The following is a 27666-nucleotide window of genomic DNA, read 5'->3' as shown; positions in this document are numbered from 1 at the left end:
TATCTATCTATCTATCTATCTATCTATCTATTACATATCTATCCATCCATCCATCTATCTATTATCTATCTATCTATCTATCTATTTATCTATCTATCTATCTATCTATCTATCTATCTATCTATTACATATTATCTATCTATCTATCTATCTATCTATCTATCTATCTATCTATTATCTATCTATCTATCTATCTATCTATTATCTATCTATCTATCTATCTATCTATCTATCTATCTGTCTATCTATCTATCTATGTCCTTATGGTGTATATTGTCTTAAGTCTTCTACTGATTTCTTCAAGATGACAATGATAAAGTATTTTCACAAAACCAAAATTCTAGTAGAGCGCACACAAGAACATCCCACTCATCACATGTATGTTCATATACATAGCAGCCTTGCTATTTATTCATGGCTTGGAGTGGGGGTGGGGGGCTTCTTTCCCTTGAGTAGGGTGCAGTGTTGGTATATCCCCATGAAGGCACTCATCCAGAGAGAGTATGTGAGACACACAGAGCTCCTGGAGGTCTTCAGCATGTAAATCTTACTGGCTAATGATCTGCAGCCGATGCCGGGATCTCGTAATGAGCGTTTTACAATTCAATGCAGAGGCACAAACAGCAAAAAGGGAGAAATAATAAAAAGGAATCAGCCTCCACATTACTTTGACTTCTGTGTGGGAGGGCTTCGTTCATTATTACCCCCTCCCCTGTCTATAGGATATATTGGATCTCGTGTCACAGAAAGTGCAACAATTGTCAGCAAGCACTAATGATATCCAATGGATTCTGCTGGATCCCACAATTACAGTGGGTGTGCTGTAACGTACACTGCTATAGGCAGATATTGACCTCCACTGTAGTATAATACTGCTCATATACCCTGTATGTTGGGTGTTACAATGCTAAGGGCCCCATTGAACAGGCTGCTATGGGGGAGATTTATCAAAGTGGTGTAAAGTAGAATTGTCAGATTCAACTTTTCATTCCTCCCATATTCTTTGAAAAATAAATTGTGGAATTAAATTGGTTGCTAGGGGCAACTAAGACAATTCTACTTTACACCAGTTTGATAAATCTCCCCCTATGTCTCTGAGTAATTGAATCATATATCTGCCAACGAATGAGCAAACACTTGTTCATTGATCGATCGATACATTCTAACCTGCTAAAAAAATTATCTTTTGTCGGCCTATGTTATGGAATAATTGAAGCAGTGGGGTCCACAAATGATCCAGCCCTCCCTGTGGTTAAGCCTGATTTACAAGATGGGCGATCATTTACATTGTGCATCAGTACACATAATGGGGTCCTAAAGCATGCTCAGCTTCCCTTCTTACTCTTTATTGTAATGATGATACTTTTTGACAACAATGGTCTCCCGATAACAACTTGTTAGCTATCAGCTGCAATCTGTGAGGAAATACGTCAGAAAGTGTTCAATTTTCCTACAGCACCCCCACAGTCTAAATGAAGCATTACACACTCTTCTCTCTGTTATAATAAGGGTTCTGCAGGACTCCCTTTCTACTAAAATAGGATAAATTTCATCCCCAGGATACAGTATCACCAATGATCCCATCAATCCATACTGATCTCTTATAATCAATAAGGTTCAATGGGAGCTCCACGCTTCCTGACAAAGAACCCAGTGTTGGTTTTGCATCCAAATTCTGACATCCCTTCACTCATCATATAGTTATCCATCCAGAAGAAATAAGAGCTGAGGAAACTCACCAGAAAAGTGTAATTTATTATTGGCCATGCCGCTCGATCCCCAGTATACAGGTCAGATCAATACATGGCAGGTGGGTCCCACTGACACAACAGCCGTTTCATGCATGCATGCTTCATCTGGCATCATCTAGACAGATGAAGCGCACATGTGCGAAATGGCTGTAGCCTCAATGGGAGGCACCTGCCATCATATAGTTAGATAATATATTTCTGATGATTTTTACTTGCACTAGGGATAGATGGAGACCGGTAATCAAATGCCGAACAATCATTTTTAGCAACAAGGTTTCCCTCCTGACCCATCTTCCTGCTGAATCCCTAGTATCAAATTTATTACACACTGGGAACATGTTACATAACCAAGATAAGTGCAGAAAATCACAATGACGATAAAGGTGGATGCGCAGACATTTACTTTGCCCTCATCTCCGATTCTTCTTCCATGCAGGGAAATGCCACAGCTTTATCTGCATCTTGTACATAATGCGTGACAATAAAACAGGTGTATGAAGCTAAAGCAGAGGAGGCGAGATTTTTTTTTTTTACATTTCGTGCTTCTATAAATCTGCCACAGATTGTTTGCACAGATATAATTGTATTATTCAACCCTAGTAAACTGGAGAAGTGAATGAATCAAGTTTTGACACGACAATATCCCTACATCATCTTGACAGCATCGCGGTAACAATCTGGGCCACCAAAGGAGCATTCGGTATGAAAGAATCTGCTTTTGAGCAACCTTGTTCTTCAAGAAATTATCACAACCTGTAAACTGCCCCGCACATGATGATCAGAATTATCTTCTGCTACAGCACTAATCATTTCCATTGTCTGAGGTGGGGTGGGGTCGATTTCTGTCAACTTAGGCCTTATGCAAAAGTTCAGTATTTTTTTCAAGTCCGTAGATTACTCCCGCCATCCACCCATACGATCCGATTAAAATTACGGATTGGGCATATGTAGCGCATTTGTAGTGCATCCGTATTTCTGTAAATCGTTTTTACCCCCCAATATATCAATTATAACTCATCCGTATACGGATGCCAAACAGATTTCCATCTGTAAAAAATAGCGGATCCCATTGATTTTTATGAGAGGATCCGTAAAAAAAAATCTGGGTCCACACTAGGACATGTCTGTTTTCAGCATTGGTTTGCATCCTTGTAATCTATTGGTCATGTGAATAAACCAATAGACAACAATGTGCACTAACTTGAATATGAGAATATGGATGCATAGATTACGGGATGTGTGAATAAGGCCTTAGACTTTGTTTATATGTCCAAAGATCTGGAGTCCTCCTAAATGGAAACACTGGATGTAGGAAGCAGGATGCCGTGCTTACTAGCATAAAAGATGTTAATGTCTCTCACAACTTCAGCACACTCCACTTCTGCTGCTATCACTTGTAGCAGTATATGAGTACTAGCAGGTTGCTCTATTCATGAAAACCTCAGGAAAAAAAATTCTTCCCTATTCTTGCAACATCTCTTGAATAGATAGGTCACTGCCCTTCCACAAGGTCAACTCCATCTTCTACAGCTGTTATCAATATACCCTGGACATGAGTGTCAATATGAAAATTTATCAATATCTTCCTCAGTATAATGCCCTATAACACACAACCCTTATAAAAGTATCATAAAATCCATGGACAAGTCACTGCATCCCACAAAATCAGCCCCATCCTCCTTTGCTGTTGTCATTATTCTCAGAATATAAATGTCTATACATCTTTACCATGCTTTCCTTAGGATAATGCCTCATAACACAAACCCCTAATCTCACTAATATCATAACAAGTCACTGCCTCCCTCAATATCAGCATACTCCACTTCTGCTGCAGAATATGATCGGCAATAGGATATTCTATCCTTGCTGTGCTTTGGCGTTTACTTCTCACATTTAACAGAATAATCGCATCTTATCCATGGACAGGTCACTGCCTCCCACAAGATCAGTCCATACTTGTTCTTCCGCTGCCCAGGATGAATTGCAATGGGCTATTCTACCCATGCCATCCTCAGGACAATGCTTTATAACATAAACCCTAGATTTACTAATAAAACATGAGTGGATAAGTCACTGCCTCCCACAAGATCAGCACACTTCTCTTCTTCTGCTCTCATTGTTGCCTTGATATGGTTGTCAAAAGGATATTCTATTCTTGCTGTCCTTGTTCATGTTCAGCCCTAAATTATATCCCTGACTTCATTAAACAAATGACTCATAAGAGGCATCCCTAGAATCACTACCATAACATGAGTAGACAGGTCACTACCTCCTTCAAGATCAGCACACTCTTCCTCTGCTGTTGTCAGGAATCCCAGAACATTCATGACAGAATATGTGTGTATAGAAGGAAATGGCTTCATCAGACCCAGCCTAATACTTACTAATATGAAAAAAGCATGTTATCCTCTCTGTCACATACACCTCTATCCTCGCTTACATCATTGAATAAGTGAACAGGTCACTGCTTCCCCTGAGATCAACACACTCCTCTATTGCTGTTGTCTACCCAGTGGTAATCTGTTCCCACCCAATGGATTTCCATGGAAAAAGTCAGGACTGTAAATTAGCACAACCTTATGGGCTCTGCTACGTTCGAACCGTCAGAAAGACGGCAGAGCGGAGACGCATTGGCTTCATTAGTATGCGAACGGCGTTGCGCTTTTGCTTTCTGAAACACGCTGTAAAGATTATGTTTGGCACAGAGGTAAACACTGGACTTAAAGCTCCAGCAAAAGGGTGGAACAAATTAGTAGTATACATTATCCGCAGGCTGCATCTGACACGTGTAATACAATGTTAATATCCCCCACGGATTACACGCCAGGCCTGTAATTGTGATTTTATTGACAATGTATGATGACCCTCTCCGGCTATGTAAATTTACATCCTCCCCATCTCATGGCAGACCCTGCCAATGTACGCATGAAAAGACCGGGGGCTACGAGGCGAGCTCTATAGTTTCTCAAGCCATTTCACTGTGAGCTTCCCCGGCTCTTGAAGAACTCCCTACGGTGTCTCTGCCTTTCTGCAAACACTTGCAGGCATTTCTGACTGTAAATTGATTTTGCCTTCTCGCCAACGTGTTTTTCTGGTACTGAGTTGCCTGCGTACGTTCTTGGAGCCTCGGGATGAGCTGCAGTCCAGTTATCCTAGAATCGCTGTGCACAGCTTGACCCCACCGACCAGGAGGCTATTTGCATTCCTTGATATGTAGATACGGGAGATAGAAGCGTTATCTGCAGTCAGCACCTTCTAAGGCCACAACTAGGCTCAGAGATATAACAGTTGTACAGTTTCCTCACGTAGTTTGCATTTAAACGCCGCAGAATTTTCTAACTTTATGCTTGCTGTCAGTGAATGGGAACAATCCGCTGTACCTTTAAGTCTGGTTAAGTAAAAAGTTAGGAAAATGGGTAGAACATAGTCACTAGCTGAGTACATTAAGTATACAGAGAAAGGGCCGGCACCACAAATAATACAAAAAGGCGTGCTAGTCATCACAACCTGAACACATAATACAGAACCACCAATATAGTACCGAACCACTAAGAGAAAAAATTAACTGCACCTCCTGAGTTATGATAGAAAAATAACCAAGTTTTTATTAAATCACATATAAACGAGGGACAAGCATTTAAATTCACTTAAAAACACAGTACATTACTGTTTGCTGGTTCTGATGCAACTCAGCAAAAACTGACCGATCACGGACAAATGTATGGAGCAGCAGCTAAATAATAAATCAAAGCAAAAAATAATACAAAGTCACAAATCATAAAGGACCTCAAACCCCAAATCAAGCAAAAATAGATGCTAAATATACATATCAAAAATATAATACAAGACCACCATAGAAAGTGCAAAAAATGACCAGCTGCCACTCAAGATACAGTCAGAACAGAACACCCCACGGGTTCCGCCACTAGGACTTTCTCAAGGGTCATGATTTGTGACTTTGTATTATTTTTTGCTTTGATTTATTATTAAGCTGCTGCTCAATGCATTTGTCCTTGATCGGTCAGTTTGTCTCTCATTTATTTGTGATTTAATAAAAACTTCCAGCCTTACTGTTGGTGGTTCTGTACTAGCTGAGTACATTAACTTAAATTTATAAAATTCAATGGCCTCTCTGACAGTACACGGAAGTATATGCCAATATTCCCTTTTAAATGTATTGTCAAGCCCTGAATGAGGTCCTTAATGCAAAATCTGTATCCGGGCCCCCAACTTTAATGCACTATTTTACTTATTGGTGTCCTTACACCGGCACAGGGGCCACTATGATGTGGTTGTGCCATTAATAAAACTAGGTCTAAACTGATGCATTATGTGAAATTAAACATTTCAAATGAACAAATGTCCATATTTAAAATGTACTTCTGATATATACTTACCAATGTCCATGTGCCTTGCATTGTTTTAACAACCTGTTGCCACAACCCATGAAAGGTGGTCAGGCATGCTCAGTACAACTGCAATCAACAGGAAGTACTAGCAGTTGGTCTCCACTGAGGAATTGTGGGAAAGTGTGTGTACTGTTGCATGGCAACAGCAAGGTCACTGTTTAGAGAAGAAATCAGGTACAGTAGGTGGTACACATCTGATTTTACCAACTTTGCTTCATGGCACAACCTCTTTAAAGCTCAAGTTAGGCCTAATATTTTACAGTTTACAGTCCTTGGTACAAGGTCCTTCCAGGATTAGAAACTGGGATTAGAACTCTGTCAGGGGATCGTAGTTTATAGAAGCCAACCAGTTCTAGCCGATTGCTGATGTGGTACAGAGATGTTTGTCCTGTGCCCACTCTTCTAGTCAACTACTGATGTTGCCCATGGCTAGACTGACCTCTGTCTCCCTCAGTCTTGATCGCCCTGGTCCCCCCATCTGTACTGGATAGGTTCACATCAACTTCCTTTGCACCCCCTTAGGGTCCTTGTACACGGCCCAGGCCGTGCAAGTACGCAGGCAAGTGCCAAAAAGCAAGATCTGTGCTTGTTTCCCTTTAAAAGGCCCAAAATAATCATGTGGTCAGTCCACACAGTATCAATCATTTGTGCGGCCATCTCCATGTTTACCCAGGGAGATGTACGGCCCATATTGATAAAGTTTACTGCCCACACAAAAGATGTGATTAGCCGATGAGCGGGCATTTTCCTGCCCCTTGGCTGATAGCTGACACCTTTAAACAGGCCAATCGTCCAACTGAACATTTCTGGCAACACTCCTTGCCGATACTTGGCCCGTGTAAAAGGGGCTCTACACCTTCTCAGTTACCAAAATATTCTACATTAAAAGTATAAAAAGTAGACAGGGAGGAGGGAGGATTTTCACTCAAAATTTCAGCGAGGGGTCAAGGGGTGGTGGATCAGCGGGAGAATTTATAGTATTTCCTGCTGTTACTGATATCAGCGCCCTCTGGACCAAGTGAATGGGGTTGAACACGGCCCATCAGACAGTCACAAAACAAATTCACGTCTCTGTGATTCCGATTACATTGAATGTCTGTGATACATTATTCTTCAGCAGGAACCGTTCTTGGCAATTGAAAAAGTTTAAGCTGGCCTCTGGGGGAACGGCGTCTTTTTGTCAGTAGGATAATGGTTGTTCAGCCTGCAGGAAACACTTTTTGGAGCTCCTGTCTGAAGATGGCATATGTGGAGGATGATTGGCATATAACACTGCTGCCAGTCTTTTCTTCATTTTAGGAGAGTGGTAAAGGGAGATGGCACAAAGCACTGGTGATTCTATTCTGCTGTATAACTTCTAGACATTACAAAATCATGAAAAGAGCAAAGTTATAAAGTCGATAGGTTTATCGAGTCTAACCTATAACCCTGAAAAATTCCTTCCTGAATCTAGAATAAATTCAGAATACATCCATGGACTAACACACCACTGCCAGAAATCTAGTACCCATCACTTGTAATATGAGGAAAGGCATCCAGAACCCGTTTGGACTTCAACAATACTAACGTCATATGACATACAGTTCTATGATTATTTAAAGAGGTATTCCCCTCAGGTAAAATATATGCTGAATCATCCCCCCTCCTGGAAATTAACAATTCTTTCCAAACATGTCATTACCTTTTCAGTCTCCTTCCCCCTGTTTTGAGCTACTGCTTTCTGCTGAAGACACAGAAAACTGTGAGTTGTTCTCTCTGTCCCCTCCTCCCTTCCGAGATGGCTCACGTAAACAGCTCCCTGGACGGCTGTTTCTGTACTCTCTAATGCAGGGAGGATAAATCACAGCAACTCGACCTCAGATTAACCCACCCAGCCTCATAGAAAGCAGATACAGCCGGCCAGCGCCACTGTTTACAACAGCCATCTCACAAGGGAAGGGGGAGGAGGGGAGACGGACAGGAAAGCTCTGTGTCTTTAGCAGGAAGCAGCAGCTCAGACCTGGGGGAGGAGACTGAAAAGGTAGTTGTTAGTCTTCAGGAGGCGGGATGATGTATTTTATCTGAGAGGAATACCCCTTTAACCTTCTTTTCCTTAGATGTAGAGGATGCCCCCTTGTCATGTAAAGAATTCTCCTTGTCCATTCATATATTTGTACATTATAATCAGATCACCTTTGAGACGTCTTTTTCAAACTAAACAATACCAATCTGTCTTGGTACTGTAATCTACCCGTTCCCTTTAATGATGATAATAATAATAATAATAATAATAATAATAATAATAATAATTATTATTATTATTATTATTATTATTATTATTATTATTATTTATTTGTATATCACTACAAGATTCCACACCATTTTTTTTTATAAGATACAGGGCTTAAATTTACTTATTACAGGATGAAATTAGACTTAACAAAAAAACAAAAGGAGTGAGGGACCTGCTCACAATAGCCTACAGACTGTAAGGACTGGGACAGTGAGTGCCCATCCTTCTGGGCCCCTACTCCAGCTCAGTTGTGTCCTTCTTATATACTGTACACAATATTCCATATGTAGTCTGACTAGCAATCTATATAGAGACTAAGCTATGTTCTTATTATGAGCATCTGTGCATCCCATGATTTTATTTGCCTTGGCAGCAGCTGCCTGGCACTGGTTGCTACAGTAGAGTTTATTATACACAAATATTGTATTTTTCAGGGCCAGTTTTATCCAGTGTTTTACTATTTAGCACATAATTGCATATAAAGCTTTAGATTTCATTTCTCATCACCTATTAAAATGGGGAAAACCAATGGCCACTGTATCAAACCTCTGACATGGCACACATGTACAACAACTACAACTGGTGGGTGAGGCAGGAATTCCCCAGCACCATGCTGGTTAAAGTGAATTAAACTGCTGTTTATGTAACTGGTAAACAAGCACGATAAAGTATTGTATATTACATATCTACAATGGCCACCCAGTGGTGCAGCATGGGGGAAAGGGCCATGGGGGGCAGTTTTTCCCGGTCACAAATTTCTTAGGGGGCAAAAATGTAAAGACAGTGGTGAGTACAATATATGAATCACCTCTCCCTACAGTACAGGAGCAGGGAGTCCAGGGGTACAATACTAGGGCAACCTGTAGGGAGGGTGAGGGTTTCACTACAATACTAGGGGCATCATATATGTATCATGGGGGTTGGGGGGTTAACTACAATACTAGGGGCATCATGGGTGGTGGAGGGGCTAAGTACAACACTTGGGGCATTATGGGGGAAAGGGGTTAACTACAATACTAGGTCATTGGGAAGGGGGGGGGGGGGGGGGCGGGGGATACTTTGCCTTGCTCTGGGTGCTGCCAGCTCTCCCAATGCCACCAGACAGTATGTCATCATATATTCCAAAAGGAGTTATCCAAGATGTAAAGTTATCCCCTACCTGCCAAGCTCACCAAAATTTGGAAGCCCCATGGAGAATGAATGGAGTGCTAGCCACACATATGTTCTGTAGCTCCATTCATTCTGGGTCAGTTGTCCTCTGTTCTTGGGAACAGTGATGGTCTGTTAATGCAGAACACTTGTTGTTGTGGATCTTGTTTTATAGTCCTGGATGACACCAAGGAGATGTCAACTTCTTACATTGATTGGCCGTATAAATATTTTTGTCAATTGTTCAGGAAATGCAAATGGTTGGTCATGAAGTGGTATTGTCTCATCATTATGGGGGCATCTTACTTGTCCGATATACTTTTATTACTGGGGTAAAGAGGAGTTTAGGCTTAGAATATCCTCAGTGGTCAAATATTTTATCACCATAGAAACAGCGCCTCCCTTGTTTATTGGCTATGTCTAGTATTGTAACCTAGCCCTACAGACTGTACAGTCTCATGTATATGACTGAATTATGGATTTGTGTTTTTTGGCCCTTTTTGTAGTTTGATGCTGCAGTCATTATTTTTCTACTTCTGCCACCCAAGGACACATATAGTGCTAAATGCTAAATGACTGGACTCGAGCAGGCTCAAGTTGTGCTCATCTGTAGTGTCTTCTCGTGTGGCAGTGAGATTTGGGACTCTTAGGCACCAGGATCTAAGTGGGACAGTCATATTCATACTCTTCATTGTTACGCCTCTGCCTCCTGAACAGTTTTTTGTTATTTGAGCATCACATGACTGCAGGATCTGACTACACATAGTTTGTTGTCTGTAACCATGGAGACACATAAAATACAGTAGATCTGCATAGGAGCTGTATACACAAAACGGTAGCAGATTTCAAATTGCTAGCAAAACGGTTACTTCATTTTTTTTTAAATTGCACAGGAGCAACGAACAATTGTAAAAGTGTACACAGCCTTTAACTCCTTACTCCCTAGTCATTTGCTCTACATCTCCCTAGTATCTATGTGGAGCCTGTGGTACTATCGGATAACCTCAGTGAATTAGAACAACAGTGTGTTATTTTAATTAGATGATTTTATTATGTAGCAGCGGGGACGCCCAGGTTCCAGTTCCTCTGCTTTGCTCCGGCTGAGCGGTTTTTACATCTCCTGTGTCACAGCAAATAACCGGCACATTGCAAATCTCTTCCTTACAACCTCTATCTGATTGTACCGGTTTCAATGTTGATTCCGGAGAGAATCTATTAATATAGAGTTTCGAAACCAATGTAACTGGCAAACATATTTCTTTCAGATTTACCACTATTCAATGCATCGAACATTAGCAAGAATACTAAAATACATTGCATTCTATATGTAAGAGATTGTCAATTGTCAATTTGTAAACCTCAGTCCAGACCTCATTAGCCAGGGTGAAGTGGTGGCTATACATGGTAGTGTGTCCTCCCCACATCATCACACCAGTAGGGGGCAGTGTGTCCTCCACATCATCACACCAGCAGGGGGCAGTGTCCCCCCCTACATCATCACACCAGCAGGGGGCAGTGGGTCTTCCCCACATCAGCAAACCAGCAGAGGGCAGTGTGTGTCCTCCTCCTCATCACAACAACAGGGGGCAGTGTCCCCCCTACATTATCACACCAGCAGGGGGCAATGGGTCCTCCCCACATCAGCAAACCAGCAGAGGGCAGTGTGTGTCCTCCACATCACCACACCAGCAGGGGGCAGTGTCCCCCTCTACATCATCACACCCTCAGGGGGCAGTGTGTCCTCCCAAGATCATCACAACAGCAGGGGGCAGTGTATTCACCACATATCTAAACACCAGCAGGAGGGCAGTGTGTAGCTCCACAGCATACGCAGGAGTGAAGTGATTACCACAAGGCTCCATACTCCAACCTGACCATCATCAGATCTCAAAAAGAAATTGAATATGTTGGTAAAGAAGATATGGCACCAGTCCAGAGCAGGCCAGGTTTCTTGTTCATGACACCACTGCAAATTAAGGTGATGGTGGCTGTTGTCACTCAAAAATGGCACCCACTGTGGTTGCGCTATCCCCCCCCCCACCTTCCTTTCTAAGACACTCGTCTCCCTTGATACCTTATTCGGATATACAGTAAAAAGCTATACAGGACCTTTTACTGGTGCATTTTCTGTAAACCCTGTAAACTCTTTAGGTTTCTCTGACACTTCCGTCACATCTTCAGCTTGTAACCTCAAAGCACTGTAGCTTATGCGACATTGCTCTAAGCCTCTGCTAGTGAGAAGAGTATAATCTGTAATTTATATGGAAGTACTTGAGGCTGGATGTGTCACCTCTTATGGAAACTGCTTATAGAAAGGAACATGCGATGCTCTGCAGATATTCTTTGTGATTAAAAGAAAGGAGAGATGTTTTACGTCAATAGACGTTTGCTGCGTCGTCATCTGCAGTACCGCCTTTTACCACTACAAGATGTATTGATTTTTACATACGCTCAAAATTAACACCGCCCCCATCTCTAATCTTTTATGGATTTTTTTAATATTATGGTGCACACAATTTTTCTATAGACATTTTTACATTATAACGCACAAAATCTCTATGTATTAAAGGAGTTACCCTGAATAAGCATTACAACCGGGCTCTATAACTCAGTGTAACTGAACTGCAATACCACAAATAAACTAAGGACACGGAAAAGCTATTGTGGTATCCCACCATGGGTGTTACTAGCCTGTACACCCCTCTCAAAAGCCTGTACTCAAAGTTTAGTGGTAATGAAGTTATTCATAAGTTTTGCCACTAGATGTCGCTAGTACATACATCTGTACTTGTATATTGCACAGCTGTAGTGAGCAAAGGGGTTATTGTTTATGTGTGATCTGTGCACCAATGAGAGCTCTACCTTTTCTCTATCCTCTTCCTCTCTATCCTATCCTCTTTTTTTTCTACACTCTCTTCTCCAGCACTCACAGAAGTTATTACATACCCTGTAGGAAGTTGTCACATGGGGAGAGGAAGGGCACACTTACACTTAGTCCAGTGTAGTCTAGTCTGGAGTGTGATAGTGGACAGACACACATGGGAGACGCAAAGACTCTTTCCTTGACAGCTACAACTATTTCAACTACTGGGGGCTAGAACACTCAAGAGAGGAAAAGTCAGTGATCACCCCAACCCACGCCGCTGAACGTCTCTAAAGGTACAGGACGGTATTTTAAAGCTAGAAGAACTGATCCAGATAGAGCAAAGTTGCTAGAAGCCTACATACTCTATCTCGCAGTACAGGTGTAACCAGATAATCTTGGCCACCTTGCTCAACTCAGGTAGCAAGGACTGGGGCTTGTGTCACCTTGTTAGGACAGGTCACCCATCACTTCAGGGCAATAGGTGGTGTCACAACAGAGGTCAAAACAAGGGCACAAGTATTCTTCTACTCTCAAGTACTCTCAAATATTCTACTTCTTCTTCTAAAGTTCCAGCAGAGCACATTTCTAAACTGAGTTGGGACTCTCGAGACAAACTCCTCTCCTCTACTCTGAACTTACTCTGAATGCAACCAAGTCAGCACTACTATTCTACCTCTAAAGCTCTCTGCACAGCTCTTGTCTAGTCAAGTCAGAAGTCTATTGTCGGTTGATGTACGAAAGTGTTCCTTCAGTAAAGAAGAGTTTATTTATGATAACAGAACTCATTACTCAAGCACCTTCACAGCAGTTACTTCTCTGATATAATTCATACGGAAACTGCTTGTATAATATAACACATCAACACTGTGAAAATCGAATAATTTATTTTCTGGAAGATGTTAGTCTCCTTTTGGGAGTTTTGCAACTGCAGTACCACCTTTCACCATTGCGAAATGCAGCATATATCCACAGACTCCAATGCAACAGCGCCCCCATCTCTAAGCTATGATTTATTACTCAAACCATTGGTATAATACTAAAATCTACACTGCAATATATCAACTATAGATACAGACACACACATATACAGTATCTGTGTATACTATATACATGTGCACATTGGTAAGGTATGCAGATCTCAGCTGTTGACTTTAATAACTGTATTACCCTTATGATTCACAGTCTGAATGCCATAAATAGCCATCATTGAAAAAAACGTGTAAATACATCAGAATATTCAGGTGGATAAACGAGTCTTTTTGTAAGCCGTGGCTAGATGTAAATGTCATACAGCAGTGTACAACTAATTCACACCTCGCGCTCTGAAATTTAAGTGTAACATCATAGTTTTTCTGGGTGTGATAAAGAAATTACGCTATGCATACCTGATCACTGAGGAGCTTTATAAGGCTAGATAAACATGTCTTTTTCTCAGGAATAGCACCACATCTGTTCTCAGGTTATGTCTGGTATTGCAGCATCACTTCATTGAAGGGAATCAGAGTGAGCTACAACGCTAAACATGGACAGGTTTGGTGGCCATGTTTTCCTTAAAGCAAATTTATCATCATTAACCCCTTAAAGCGTAACTGTCATTTCAGAGTCATTTTTCTGAAAACATTAAATATCAACAGTTCAAGCGATTTTAAGAAACTCTGTAATAGGTTTTATGTACTAAAAGAGTTTCCTTCTGTAGTGAAAAAGCAATCTCTCAGCCTCCCCCCTCACATCAGATGAAGCAGGATTTCTGTCTCCATTATGTGGCTATGGAGAGGGGAGGGGCTGTTAGGAGTGACTGAGCACGGAGCAGTCCTGTACAGCACAACACCCTGCAATCTTCTCTCAGTAAGTTCATAGATAAGCACTGACCTTTCTGACACCTGAATTTAGCGTTTTAGGTGCCCAGAGAGTCTACAAACAGCTGACCTTCATGTCACCTCTTCCTGCTCCCTCATCTCCCTCAGCCCCTCCCCCCTTCATAGGCTTACATTGGAGAGAGCAGAACCCGTCTTCACTGGCTTCTCTGTAATGAAGACGTGTTTGCCTGATAATGCACAGATAAGAAGTCAGGGGGGGAGGCTGGGAGATTGCTTCTTGAGTACAGAAGGAGGCTTTTTTGGCTGATGAAACCTATTACAGAGTTTCTTAAAATCGCTTATACTACTGATTTCTGCAATAAAAAAAAACATGACAGTTATGCTTTAAGGTTAAAGCCAATTTTCGCTTTTGCACTTTTGCTTTTTCCACTTTATGTTTAAAAGGCCATAGCACTTGCATTTTTTCACCTAGAGACCCACATGAGCCCTTATTTTTTGTGAAACCAATTGTAATTTGCAATGACAGGCATAATTTTTCCATAAAATATGCTGCGAAAATAATTTGCGCTGTCAAATTGAAAAAAAAGGTATTTGTCTTGATTTCGGGGAGTTTTGCATTTACGCAGTTCACCCTATGGTAAAACTGACTTGTTATGCATGTTCCTCAAGTCGTGACGATTACAACGATATGTAACGTATAACTTTTATATTATCTCTTGGCTTGTAAAAAATTCAAACCATTGTTAATAAATATATGTTCCTTAAAATCGCTCCATTCCCAGGCTTATAGCGCTTTTATCCTTTGGTCTACGGGGCTGTGGGAGGTGTCACTTTTTGCGCCATGACATGTATATTCTATCTGTAACTTGATTGCGCATATACAACTTTTTGATCGCTTTTTATAAAAATTTTTCTGGATTTGATGCGACCAAAAATGAGCAATTTTGAACTTTGGAATTTTTTTGCGCTGACGCCGTTTACCGTGCGAGATCGAGAATGGGATTAATTATCAGTTCGGGCAATTACGCGTGTGGTGATACCAAATATGTTTATTTGTTTATTTATTTATATTTGTAAAATGGGAAAAGGGGGGTGATTTGGACTTTTATTAGGGGAGGGGATTTTTTATTAATAAAAAAACATTTTTACTTTTTTTTTTACTGTAACTAGAAGTCCCCCTGGGGGACTTGTATATACAAAGTACTGATCTCTCATAGAGATCAATGCTGTGTATATACACAGCAAAGATCCATTAGATTGGTGATAGATTGCTGTGGCCTGTTGCAGGCCATAGCAATCTATTGCCGAGCCGGGATTAGCGTCATTGCGACGCTGAGGCCCGGAACGGGCAGAAGAATGGATTGCGGGGGGGGGGAGATCCGTCCCACTAGACACCAGGGACTTGCGGCGTAAAGCCTCTAAATGCAGCTGTCAGGTTTGAAAGCTGCATTTAGAGGCTTAATTAGCCGGTGCGGCAACGGGACCCGCGCCGGCTAATAAAGGCACTGCCCGGCTGTACATATCCCGGCGGGACCCCTCTCTGAACACCCCCCGCGGCACCATGACGTATCAGACATGTCATGGGTCGCTAAGGGGTTAAATGTCTTTTGTATTTTGTCTAAATAAAGCTTTTATGTTACTCAGATTCTTCTTGAAGTTTTTTTTTCTTCTAATTTTCTATACTATAAAATAATCCAAATATCTTGAAGTTTACATTCTTACCACTAGGCCCTAAAATAAGATGAGACATCCTGTTCAGTTTGTGATGATAAGGAGGAGACAGCTTGAAAGTGATCTGAACAGAATTATAGCAAAAGATGACACAGGCAAATAGAGAAGACAACAGCAGCTCAGCCTCCCCCTCCTTTCCTAATGACAGCTGCAATGGTCACAGAGCATGCCCAGAAACTGTTCCCATTTATATCAATGTAGATTTTTTTCTATTTGGTTGACTGCCTGGAGCATTGTGATGAGGAGCTTCATAAACATCCTCTTTAACATCATTGAAGCCTCCTAATCACTCCAAAACCTAGCATTTACACACCATTTTACAATAAAGTTCCTGTCTATCTGACTATTCTGTGAAGAGTAAGCAAAATAAAAAAAAACTCCTATATCTTGGGAACCTGGGGGCATAGTATAAAAGTAAAAACACCACTGGAATCAGTGCAACCAAGGCTACAAAGTGATGGTACTATTTAAAAAATTTATTTTATGGACTGACCACAGGTCCTCTTTAACTATGACCTTTGACCCCCCCTCTCATTGTCCTGCACCATTCTGTCTCTGTGCCACCCTACAGATGGGAAGACTATTATGCTATCCCATAGGATTACATAGGAATATTTTTGGCACACTGTCAATTAGGGGATTTTCAGCCTTGTAGAATTTAATTAGATATTCAGGATAATCAGTCACTTGAGGCTTCAGTTGCAAGTGAAGAAACCAAATCCAGATGGTATAATTTTGGGTCCAGAGTTCGTCCCCATGGTGGGACCTAGAGTCAGAGCAAAGAGGATAAAAGCTGATACATAGTCATCAACTCTTAATAAGAGCACATGTTCTAAATTGGCTTATATGGACACTTTATTGGACACCTACACTCAGTCACTGGTACATGGCAGGTGTTGCACTGCCTAACCCAGCCCAGTAGGTATAAAGTGAATGACAATGTATACAGTGTATGCCACACAGCTTCTGTCTATGCCTATACTCTTTGCTTCTGTACTAATTTTATGGACTGACCACAGGTCCTCTTTAACTATGACCTTTGACTCCCCCTGTCAGTGTCCCGACCATTCTGTCTCTGTTCCACCCTGCAGATGTGAAGACTATTATGCTATCCCATAGGATTCCATAGGAATATTTTTGGCACACTGTCAATAAACGGATTTTCAGCCTTGTAGAATTGAATTATATATTCAGGATAATCAGTCACTTGAGGCCTTATCTGTAAGTAGAGTGAGGACACCATGTGGATCCTATTTATAGAAACAAAATCCAGATGTTAAAACTTTCGGTTCAGAGTCCGTCCCCATGGCGGGACCTAGAGTCAGAGTACTGAGAATAAAAGCTGATACATAATGATCAACTACTCTTAATAAGAGCACATGTTCTAAAGTGGTTTATATGGATTCTTTTAGGAAACCTACGCTCAGTCACTGGTATATGGCAGGTGTTGCACTGCTTCTGTCTATGGCTATACTCTCTGGTTCTGTACAGTGCTAAGAGGCAATGCTTGTACTGTATGTGTCGCTGCTCTACCATTGCCTATGCCTGGTTTAAAGCCATGCCATATAAAAAACAAGACAAAAAAAAAAATAAACAGAATAAAGACAACACATTGAAATATATTGGAGAAGGTAGTGAGCATGCTCTGTCACATAACACAGCTGAAGAGTGATATTTCAGCCAATCGTGAGGGCTCAGAATTAAGTGTATAAAAACAGTATTACATTTTTTACCATATAAATTATATGAAGAATAAAAAAGTAGCACCAAAATGTTTTGTGATTTCATAGTCCTGCTTTGCATGAAATGTTTTTAATGTGTCCTCAGGACTGTGTAGCTCCACAAAAGAACAGCGCCCCTAGTGGACTTTATAAGATATATCCTTGAAGGGAAAGCTTGTCTTTAGCAGTGAAGTTTAATCATTCCTCGCAGCAATGACCCATATTTTTCACAATAATGTTTTTTAATTGGCCCTTATCATATTTACTCTGCGAATAAGTGGACTGTAGGATGAGCCGTGTGGGTATGAGGCTATGAGGGTAAATAAAGCTAGATACGGGTGATTACATAAAGCCAGATACGGGTGATTACATAAAGCGAGCTACAGCCGAGCCTTAACAAAATTAATAGTAATATATGTCTGTGTGTACAAAGAAATTATCAGCAATGTCCGAGCAATAATGGAAACAACTATAACAATAGACTTTACAGTCCAGGGATATGGGATTATTTGGAAAATATGTAAATTAGGTGAATTTATATGAAGTCGGAAACTATGCCATTTTATGCTTAGTCACTGGCAACATTTAAGCCAACAATTAAAAAAAAAGCCTGCCTTTCACTATAAAAACCATTAGCAAGCAGGATCTATCATCTATCTATCTATCTATCTCCTATCTATCTATCTATCTATCTATCTCTCTCTCTATCCAGTCTCTTTCATGCGTTCGGATGGGGGCAGCACTATTTTGATGCTTGTTGGTGCCAGCAGGGAAGACCTTTGAACTGGGTCCACAGCTATGTCACGATAAACCAACAGCACTCCGTTCTTAAGAATTAAACATGAGTTTTTATTCCATCAAAAAAGGTGCAACGTTTCAACTGCCTCTCACGGTCTCAGTTGAAACATTGCACCTTTTTTGAGGGAATAAAAATTTACATTTAATTCTCAAGAACGGAGTGCTGCTGGTTATCCTCACATAGTGTCTTTCATGTCTATCAATTGAAGGCCTTATAATGTCTTAGCATATAGAGATGTATCTGTAGATATTAGGTACATTGTGCCTGTAAGAAAGAAAACTTCTAAGGTTTTCCAAAGACATCATCCTCTTAAAGACAGCAGTGCAGCCATGCTTAATGTTTATACCTCCCATACAGCATGTCCTGAGTCTCACACCCCACTGAGATGTAGTAAAGGAAGAGGAAGAATAATAATAATAGTGAAATTTATCAAGGCGAACACCAAACACCAGAAGTTACACAGCAGGATAGTACATAGCAATGTCCTGTGCAAGAGAATCTACATAGAAGGTACAGAGCACACCGGGCTTCAAATACTACTCTATTATCTATCATCTATCTATAGAGTCTAATATTTATCTATCATCTATCTTCTATCTATCTATCTATCTAATCTATCTCCTATCTATCTATCTATCTATTATCTATCTATTACCTTATCTATCTAGTATCTATCTATTATCTTATTTATCTATCTATCTATCTATCTATCTATCTATCTATCTATCTATCTATCTATCTATCATCTTATCTATCTAGTATCTATCTATCTATCTTATCTATCTATAGTATCTATCCTAAATCAAATGTGTATTACATACTGTAAATATATGTAATGGAGAACAACTGTTCTGCTTTTAGTACAGTAACTTATATCCATGTACTATATTTCTCCCCCATGGATCTAATCACTTTCTGGTTTCCTCTTTGAATTGTGACCATGATCTTTCTTGCAGGCTCAGTGGAGACCAACTGCCAGTACTTCCTGGAGATTGCAGTTGAACAGGACAACAGGTTAACAAAACAACTAAGTCATGTCCTATTTTTTCACAAAATGGTCTGCGGGTGCGTAAAGGAATGGAAAGTGTAAATAGGCCAATAGAAAGCAATGGGCTATAAAATTGTCAATGATCATGGACAATTTCACAGAACATGTGAATAAGGCCTTAGAATCTAGAAAAAAAATTGTTCTGTATTAGGAAAAATAAAAAAATAAAAAAACACAATCCATAGTCTTACATCTTGTTGCTTTTTATTACAATAACAAAAGATCACATATAGGCTATGTTCTCACAATGTTTTTTTTTCAGATGAAGTTTTGGATGGCCGTCATTATGTGGCAAAAATACGTCCGGCTTCAAATCATGATCATGTTCTTTATACACAGGCATAATGATCAAAATACGCTCATATATTCTCCTCAAAATGACGGCCATCCAAACAAATAAACATGTTAAAGGAGAAGTCCCTCCGTTTCCAAAATGTGACAGCCAGCAGGGGCAGAGGAGAAAATAACAAGCAAGCATTTGTTATTTCTCCCCGTGCCGCGTGACTGTCTCAGGGACCTCCGCCAGACGGCACTTATCTTCTTATGTGATGTCACTGACTGGCTGGGCGGGCAGTTCATCAGCTAGGCCGGGATTTCAGCTCTGCTTTCCAGAGCCCGGCGATCCATTGTGGAGAGGCATGGGAAGAGGTAAGTTGATATAGTTTGTTATGTTCTCACTGTGCCCTGCAGTTTAAATTCTTTTTCCAGAGGCCGGACTTTTCCTTTAAGACATCATCAGCTCAAGAACTCTAAATTACCTCCAATGATCATCTCACATTGGATCTAGATCTAGAATGTTTTGTAGATTTATGATATTACATATCTTGCCTATGTGATGATTTAGGCCTGTATTATACCCCAGAGCTGCATTCAGAATTCTCCATCATTGTCATTGGATACAGTAAACGAACTTGTCATCAGACACCCCATTAACAATGTAGCCGAGTTCCCATAATGCAGTATAGCAGTTTTTTTCCCCCTAAGCTAGCAAGAAATGCTGGAAGATATGAGCTCAATAGTTGGTACAACTTATGAATGATACTGAAATAAGTCAAGAGCTGGATAAGTACTGCAGCACATATATATATAATAAATAAGCTTTAGGGTGTTTAGGGTGGACGTGTCTTTTAAATAAAGAAGGCGCATACGGCTAATATTAAAGGGGAAGTCCGGCCATTTTTAAAATCTGGCAGCTGGCAGAGGGAGGGGGGAAATTGAAGTATGGACTTACCTCTCCCCATGCCCATGGTGAGCAGCAGGATTGGCCTCAGCACCCCCGCTAGAAGGCATTTTCCTCCAAGTTAGGATGAGGTCATGACCAGGGCATGGGGACTCGTTATCAAATTTTTCCCCTGCCAGCTTTTAGATTTAAAAAATGGCCGGACTTCTACTTTAATGTATCTTGACTTTGTAAAAAAAATGTAAGAAGTAAAAAAAATGTAAAAGGCAACAAGATTACAGTCCTCTCTATAAATCACTCTGTAGAACACATAATCTGCAAAGGATCTGGATTTGGCTACAAGTTGCTCCTTCCCCCACCAATAATACAAGGACCTTACAGAACAGTCATGTGACCACACAGCACCCGCAATGTCCAGACGAAGGAGGAACACAAGATAACATCTAAAGAGGCCAGAGCTGCCCCTTCTTCTCCAGCCAGTAAAGCAACAAGTACACAGGTAGCAGAGCTCAATGTAGCTTTTAACCCTATGGGGCTTAAAGGAGTAGTCTCATAAGTCAGTTATACTTGTAGGGTTCTGATAGATAGATATAGATATGGGGGGGGGGGGTACATAGCAACCAATCACAGCTCAGCTTTAATTTTACCTGAGCTCATGAATATTTGAAAGCTGAGCGGTGATTGGTTACTGCGGGCAACAAAAGACATTTCTGCTGTAGGACAGTGCGGAAAAATCTCTTCCATACAGTATACAGAGTGGGGAGAATAAGTATTTGATACACTGACAATTTTGCAGGTTTTCCCACCTACAAAGAATGGAGAGGTGTGTAATATTTCTCGTAGGTACAAGTCACCTGGGAGAGACAGAATCTATTAAAATAAATTCCAGATGGTCACCTTTATAAATAACTATTGAGCATTTTATAACATGAAATAAGGATTTAACACAATAGAAAAAAATAAGTTAATATTTGGTGCAGAAACCTTTGTTTGCAGTTACAGATGTTTCCTGTAGTTCTTGACCAGGTTTTGCAGACACTGCAGCAGTTATTGTCCCCCTCCGCCATACGGATCTTCTCCTAGTATTTCAGGTTTCAGTTTCAGCTCCCTCCAAACATTTTCTATTGGGATCAGGAGTGGAGACTGGCTAGGCCACTCCAGGACCTTAAAATTCTTCTTATGGAGCTGCTCTTTAGTTGCTGTGTGTGTTTCGAGTCATTGTCATGCTGGAAGACCCAACCACGACCCCTCTTCAATGCTCTTACTGGGGGAAGGAGATTGTTGGCCAAAATCTCATGATACATGGTCCCATTCTTCCTTCTTTCAATACGGTGCAGTCGACCTGTCCCGTTGGCCAAAAAGCACCCCCAATGTATGCTGATTCCACCCCATGCCTTATAGTTGGGACTGTGTTCTTGGGACTGTACTCATCCTTCTTCTTCTGCCAAACATGGCGAGTGGAGTTGATGCCAGAAAGTTCTATTTGGTCTCTTCTGACCACATGACCTTCTCCTATGCCTCATCTGGACATCCAAATGGTTATTGGAATACTTCAAACAGGCCTGCACATGTACTGGTGGGAGCAGGGGGACCTTGTGTGCCCTGCAGAATATTAATCTATCACTGTAATATGTTAATAACAGTACTCTTTGACACTCTTCAGGTCATTGACAAGGTCCTCCTGTGTAGTTCTGGACTGATTCCTAGCCCATTTTGCATGAAGCCCCAGTCTCAAAAGGAGTGACAAACAGATTGTGTTTGTTCCATTTGCTAATTGCACCTGCAGTTGTTGCCTTCTCACCAAACTGCTTGCCTATTGTTTGCCCTGTAGCCCATCCTAGCTTTGTGCAGGTCCAGTTTTGTCCCTGGTGTCCTTAGACAGCTCTTGGCCATGGTGGAGAGGTTGGCGTGTGATAAACTGACTGTGTGTTGACAGATGTTTTTCAAGCAGGTGCAATAATACAGGTAATAAGTGGGAGGAGCTACTTATAAAGGAACTAACAGGTCTGTGAGAGCCAGAATTCTTGCTGGTTGGTCAGTGATCAAATACTTATATCATGTAATAAAATGGAAACAAATTACTTATAAATCATACAATATGATTATATGAAATTAAATTTTGTATCTCACAGGTGGCGTGTACCTATGATATAAATCACAGACCTCTCCATGCTTTGTAGGTGGGAAAACTTGCAAAATCAGCAGTGTATCAAATACTATCTATCTCCTATCTATCTATCTATCTATCTATCTATCTATCTATCTATCTATCTCCTATCTATCTATCTATCTTCCTATCTATCTATCTATCTATCTATCTATCTCCTATCTATCTATCTATCTATCTATCTATCTATCTATCTATCTATCTATCTCCTATCTATCTATCTATCTATCTATCTCCTATCTATCTATCTTCCTATCTATCTATCTTCCTATCTATCTATCTTCCTATCTATCTATCTATCTATCTCCTATCTATCTATCTATCTATCTATCTATCTATCTATCTATCTATCTATCTATCTATCTATCTATCTATCTATTCACTCACCTGTCTGACAACAGACTGTCTACACAAACATGCATGCTCATGGATCTATACTGACACATTAAATCTTATAGATTGTAAGCTTTTGTGACCTGGGCCTCATTGATCACAGCTGTCTATCAATATGGCTATACTTGTTGCCTATAGCAACCAATCACAGCTCAGCTTTCTTTTCTTAACCTACTCTGGTGAAATGATCGGTTACTAAAGGCAACATGGACGGCCATACAGTGATAAATGGGCTAATCTTTGCAGCAATAGTTGCCATGGTAATACCATGTCCGGGGACTCCATGTTGTTGAGCCCACTATGGCCCGACGTTGCATGCTGTGTTGTACTGTCACTATGGATGTCACATTCACTTGTAAAAACAAAACCGTTCATCGCAGTTTGGAGTCAAAATTATTAAATTTCTAAAACCAGGAAAACATGTAAATGTGCCTGCTGTAAAACTACAGATAGAGCTATATCTCTGGAGGCAAACTCAGCTCTGCTGCATCAGCTTCACCAGACAAGTTCACTTTCCTGCCCAGATCATTCCTGCACTGTTCAAGTCCATCCAGAGCTCAGCGCTGTCCATGGTGCTGAAGGCAGAGTCCTCCTGTGCTGTCCCCACTGCGCTATAGCGGGGTCCTGAGCTGTCTATGTGTGTATGCACACACTGGGGGTCCTGGTCTATGTACACACTGGGGGTCCTGCTCTATCTATGTACACGCTGGGGGTCCTGGTCTATCTATGTACATTCTGGGGGTCCTGGACTATCTATGTACACGCCGGGGGTCTTGGGCTGTCTATGTACACGCAGGGGGTCCTGGGCTCTCTGTGTACATGTAGGGGGTCCTGGGCTCTCTATGTACATGTAGGGGGTCCTGGGCTCTCTATGTACATGTAGGGGGTCCTGGACTGTCTATGTACACGCTGGGGGTCCTGGACTGTCTATGTACATGTAGGGGGTCCTGGGCTCTCTATGTACATGTAGGGGGTCTTGGGCTGTCTATGTACACGCAGGGGGTCCTGGGCTCTCTATGTACATGTAGGGGGCCCTGGGCTCTCTATGTACATGCTGTGGGTCCTGGACTGTCTATGTACATGCTGGGGGTCCTGGACTGTCTATGTACATGCTGGGGGTCCTGGGCTTTCTATGTACATGCTGGGGGTCCTGGACTGTCTATGTACATGCTGGGGGTCCTGGGCTTTCTATGTACATGCTGGGGGTCCTGGACTGTCTATGTACATGCTGGGGGTTCTGGGCTTTCTATGTACATCCTGGGGGTCCAGGACTGTATATGCAAGCCCTGGGGGTCCTGGACGTTCTATGTACACGCTGACGGTCCTGGGCTGTCTATGTACATGCTAGGGGTAATAGGCTGTCTTTGTACACGCTGGGGGTCCTGGACTGTTTATGTACATACTGGGGGTCCTCGACTGTCTATTCACATGCTGGAGGTCTTGGGCTGTCTATGTACATGCTGGGGATCCTGGACTGTCTATGTATATGCTGGGCAGTCCTTGGCTTTCTATGTACATGCTGGAGCTTCTAGGCTGTCTATGTACATGCTGGCGGTCTTAAACTGTCTATGTAAGCGGTGGTTGTCCTGGGCTGTCTATGTACATGCTAGGGGTCTTAAACTGTCTATGTAAGCGGTGGTTGTCCTGGGCTGTCTATGTACATGCTGGGGGTCATAAAGATGATGGAAATACATAAGAATTGTGTGGCCGAAAAAGCAGGAATATTCACGAGATGTGCAAAGTACACATAAACAACATTATTGATATTTAGACCCCAATATACCCCTCATCCATTATTACAGCAGGAGAGGCACAATATTAGTGATCTCACTGCCTATAAAGTTTAGGTCTCACTAAATAAATAGAAGACATGTTCCCCCACTGTGACCCCACAGTATCCAGTGCTGGTAATACAGACTGTTTTCTAAGAACTCTGACACTGACTGATCTATAAAAGAAGAGTCCAGAATGATATGGAGCAGAATGATGGAGTTTCCAGAGGGAGAGCTGAGGGTCACTATCTAGTAGAGGACACTGAGATGATCAGAACTGAGCTCATCCTCTGCTGGGACATGTAGTGCCCCCCTCCAAGTTACATAAGGGAATGAGGGAATGATGGGGAGCAGGGACAAGTAATACTGGATGATATCTATCTATCTATCTATCTATCTATCTATCTATCTATCTATCTATCTATCTATCTTCTATCCATCTCATAGTTATATATAATTTTATTCCTATTTATCTACCCATCTCATGTCTATCTTCTTGGTCATCTATCTATCTATCTATCTATCTATCTATCTATCTATCTATCTATCTACCTACCTACCCATTATCTATTATCATCTATCTATCTATCTATCTATCTATCTATCTATCTATCTATCTATCTATTATTATCATCTATCTATCTATCTATCTATCTATCTACAGTATCTATCTATCCATACATTGTCTATCTATCCATACATTGTCTATCTATCTATCTATCTATCTATCTATCTATCTATCTATCTATCTATCTATCTGTCTGTCTATCTATCTATCTATCTATCTATCTACCTACCTACCTACCTACCCACCCATTATCTATTATCATCTATCTATCTATCTATCTATCTATCTATCTATCTATCTATCTATCTATCTATTATCATCTATCTATCTATCTACAGTATCTATCTATCCATACATTGTCTATCTATCCATACATTGTCTATCTATCTATCTATCGATCAATTTATCCTTACACAACCACACACATTCCTAGACACGTACATACATTTACACATATATGCAAACATACACCTACATACACACTACACATACATACACTTCTTTACACACATAAAATACATAAATGTTCAAATATATGTACACATACATAGAATCCTAGATATGCACACACACACACACACACAAACATACACTGACATACTCACTCACACACACACACACAAATACATAAACATATACTTACATCCACATTCATGTAGACCCACTTATCTACACATAAAATACATACACAAACGTCCACTTACGCGCATACATCCATACACACATAGATACGCATACATAAACAAAATGAATAGGCATATATACATATATACAAGCATAAACCTAAAAAATAAATACACAAATGCGCACCTACTGGATACATAAACATACAAACATAAACTACACACACATCTATACACACACACACACACACACACACACACACACACACACACACCTACTCACACTTACACCTATAACCCATCCAGACAACTGATGCCACCAAACTTCTTCGGTGCTGCCCCCCTCTATGGCTATACTGTATGTCCTGTGCTGGAGAGCCTGCAGTTTGCTGAGATTCCCCTTCATTGCCTGATGAATTTATTTCCTATTATTTCCAGCAGCAGGAACAGAGGATTAGATAATAGGATCTAATGGGATCAGTCAGTGCTGCTGTGCCAAGAGGGGAGGCATTATGGTGGTGTATCCCATGCCATGTATTGGGGGGCTCTGCTCCATGCCATAGTAAGCAATGCTAAGTTTGGGGTCCTCATGCAGCCTCATATGGGACTGACTTAAGTGCTACATTATTCCTTCACTGAGATCACACAAAGCAAAATGAGCAAGAAGGAGAATGAATAGAAGTGCAGTAATGTACCTTGTCTGGATGTGGGGGTCTCAGAGCCTCATGTTGCTTCAGGCTGGACTGTTGCTGCTGGGGGAAGGCTCAGCTGCTTGAGACAATACAGGCTTCTTTAGATGCAGAAGATAGGATCCTCAGCTTCCCTCAGTGTTCCTCCATCCTGATGGATGGTCATTGCTACCACCTCCCCCAAAAACCTTCCAAAATGCAAAAACCACTAGATGAGCCTCCTGCAAGTCCTCATCAGCTGCTGGGTAGTAAAGCCAGATGCACAAGCTTCAGTGGGCACATACAAAGGTCTAGAGTGGAAGCCAAGAGCAGGCACAGAGGGTAAAGTGCTGGAAAACACGTCAGGAGACGTCATGAAATCTGCAGCTTCAATGAATTGGGCTCATTCTGGAGGAGATGCTGTGCATTGTGAAGCCTGAGCCTGGCCCTGCGCACACTGACACCTAGTGGCCAGAGAGGGGAATGTCAGCATGATGTACAGCTCCCCCCATCTCTCCTAGAAATGCTTAATAAGTTCAGGCACTGAGACCTCAGATGTCACATCGATCAGATCTGGTGGCTTTGATCAGTCTTACCCATGAGAAAATAGAGAATCTATACTCCGGTCTAATGAGGAGGTGGCAATTATCAGAATATTCATCATAAATTGTGTTTTCTGGGGAGGAGATACAAGAATACGTCAAATTAACTTCTAATTATAAAAATATATTG

General features: G+C 41.2%; 1 protein-coding gene and 1 long non-coding RNA gene across 3 annotated transcripts in view; one reads left to right on the top strand and one right to left on the bottom strand.

The window, feature by feature from the left end:
• Positions 1-27030, bottom strand: part of KCNJ6 (potassium inwardly rectifying channel subfamily J member 6) — a 157839-nt gene extending 130809 nt beyond the window's left edge. Inside the window, exon 1 of one of the 2 annotated variants that reach the window (XM_069945302.1) lies at positions 26962-27030. The gene's annotated coding sequence lies outside the window, so the exon portion shown is untranslated. Of the gene's footprint in view, positions 1-6148; positions 6207-26961 lie in introns of those variants that run through there. The other variant, XM_069945303.1, reaches the window with a different exon arrangement.
• On the top strand, positions 6247-19693 carry LOC138768164 (uncharacterized). Its single transcript, XR_011358941.1, has 3 exons — positions 6247-6334; positions 18873-19025; positions 19472-19693. It is a non-coding gene; the product is annotated as an uncharacterized lncRNA (long non-coding RNA).
• Positions 27031-27666: the final 636 nt, after the last annotated feature.

The sequence above is a fragment of the Dendropsophus ebraccatus genome, chromosome 11, assembly GCF_027789765.1.
Source record: "Dendropsophus ebraccatus isolate aDenEbr1 chromosome 11, aDenEbr1.pat, whole genome shotgun sequence".
Classification (NCBI taxonomy): Eukaryota; Metazoa; Chordata; class Amphibia; order Anura; family Hylidae; genus Dendropsophus; species Dendropsophus ebraccatus.
The sequence above is the reverse complement of the archived record's forward strand: the minus strand, read 5'-3'. Positions and strand labels throughout refer to the sequence as shown.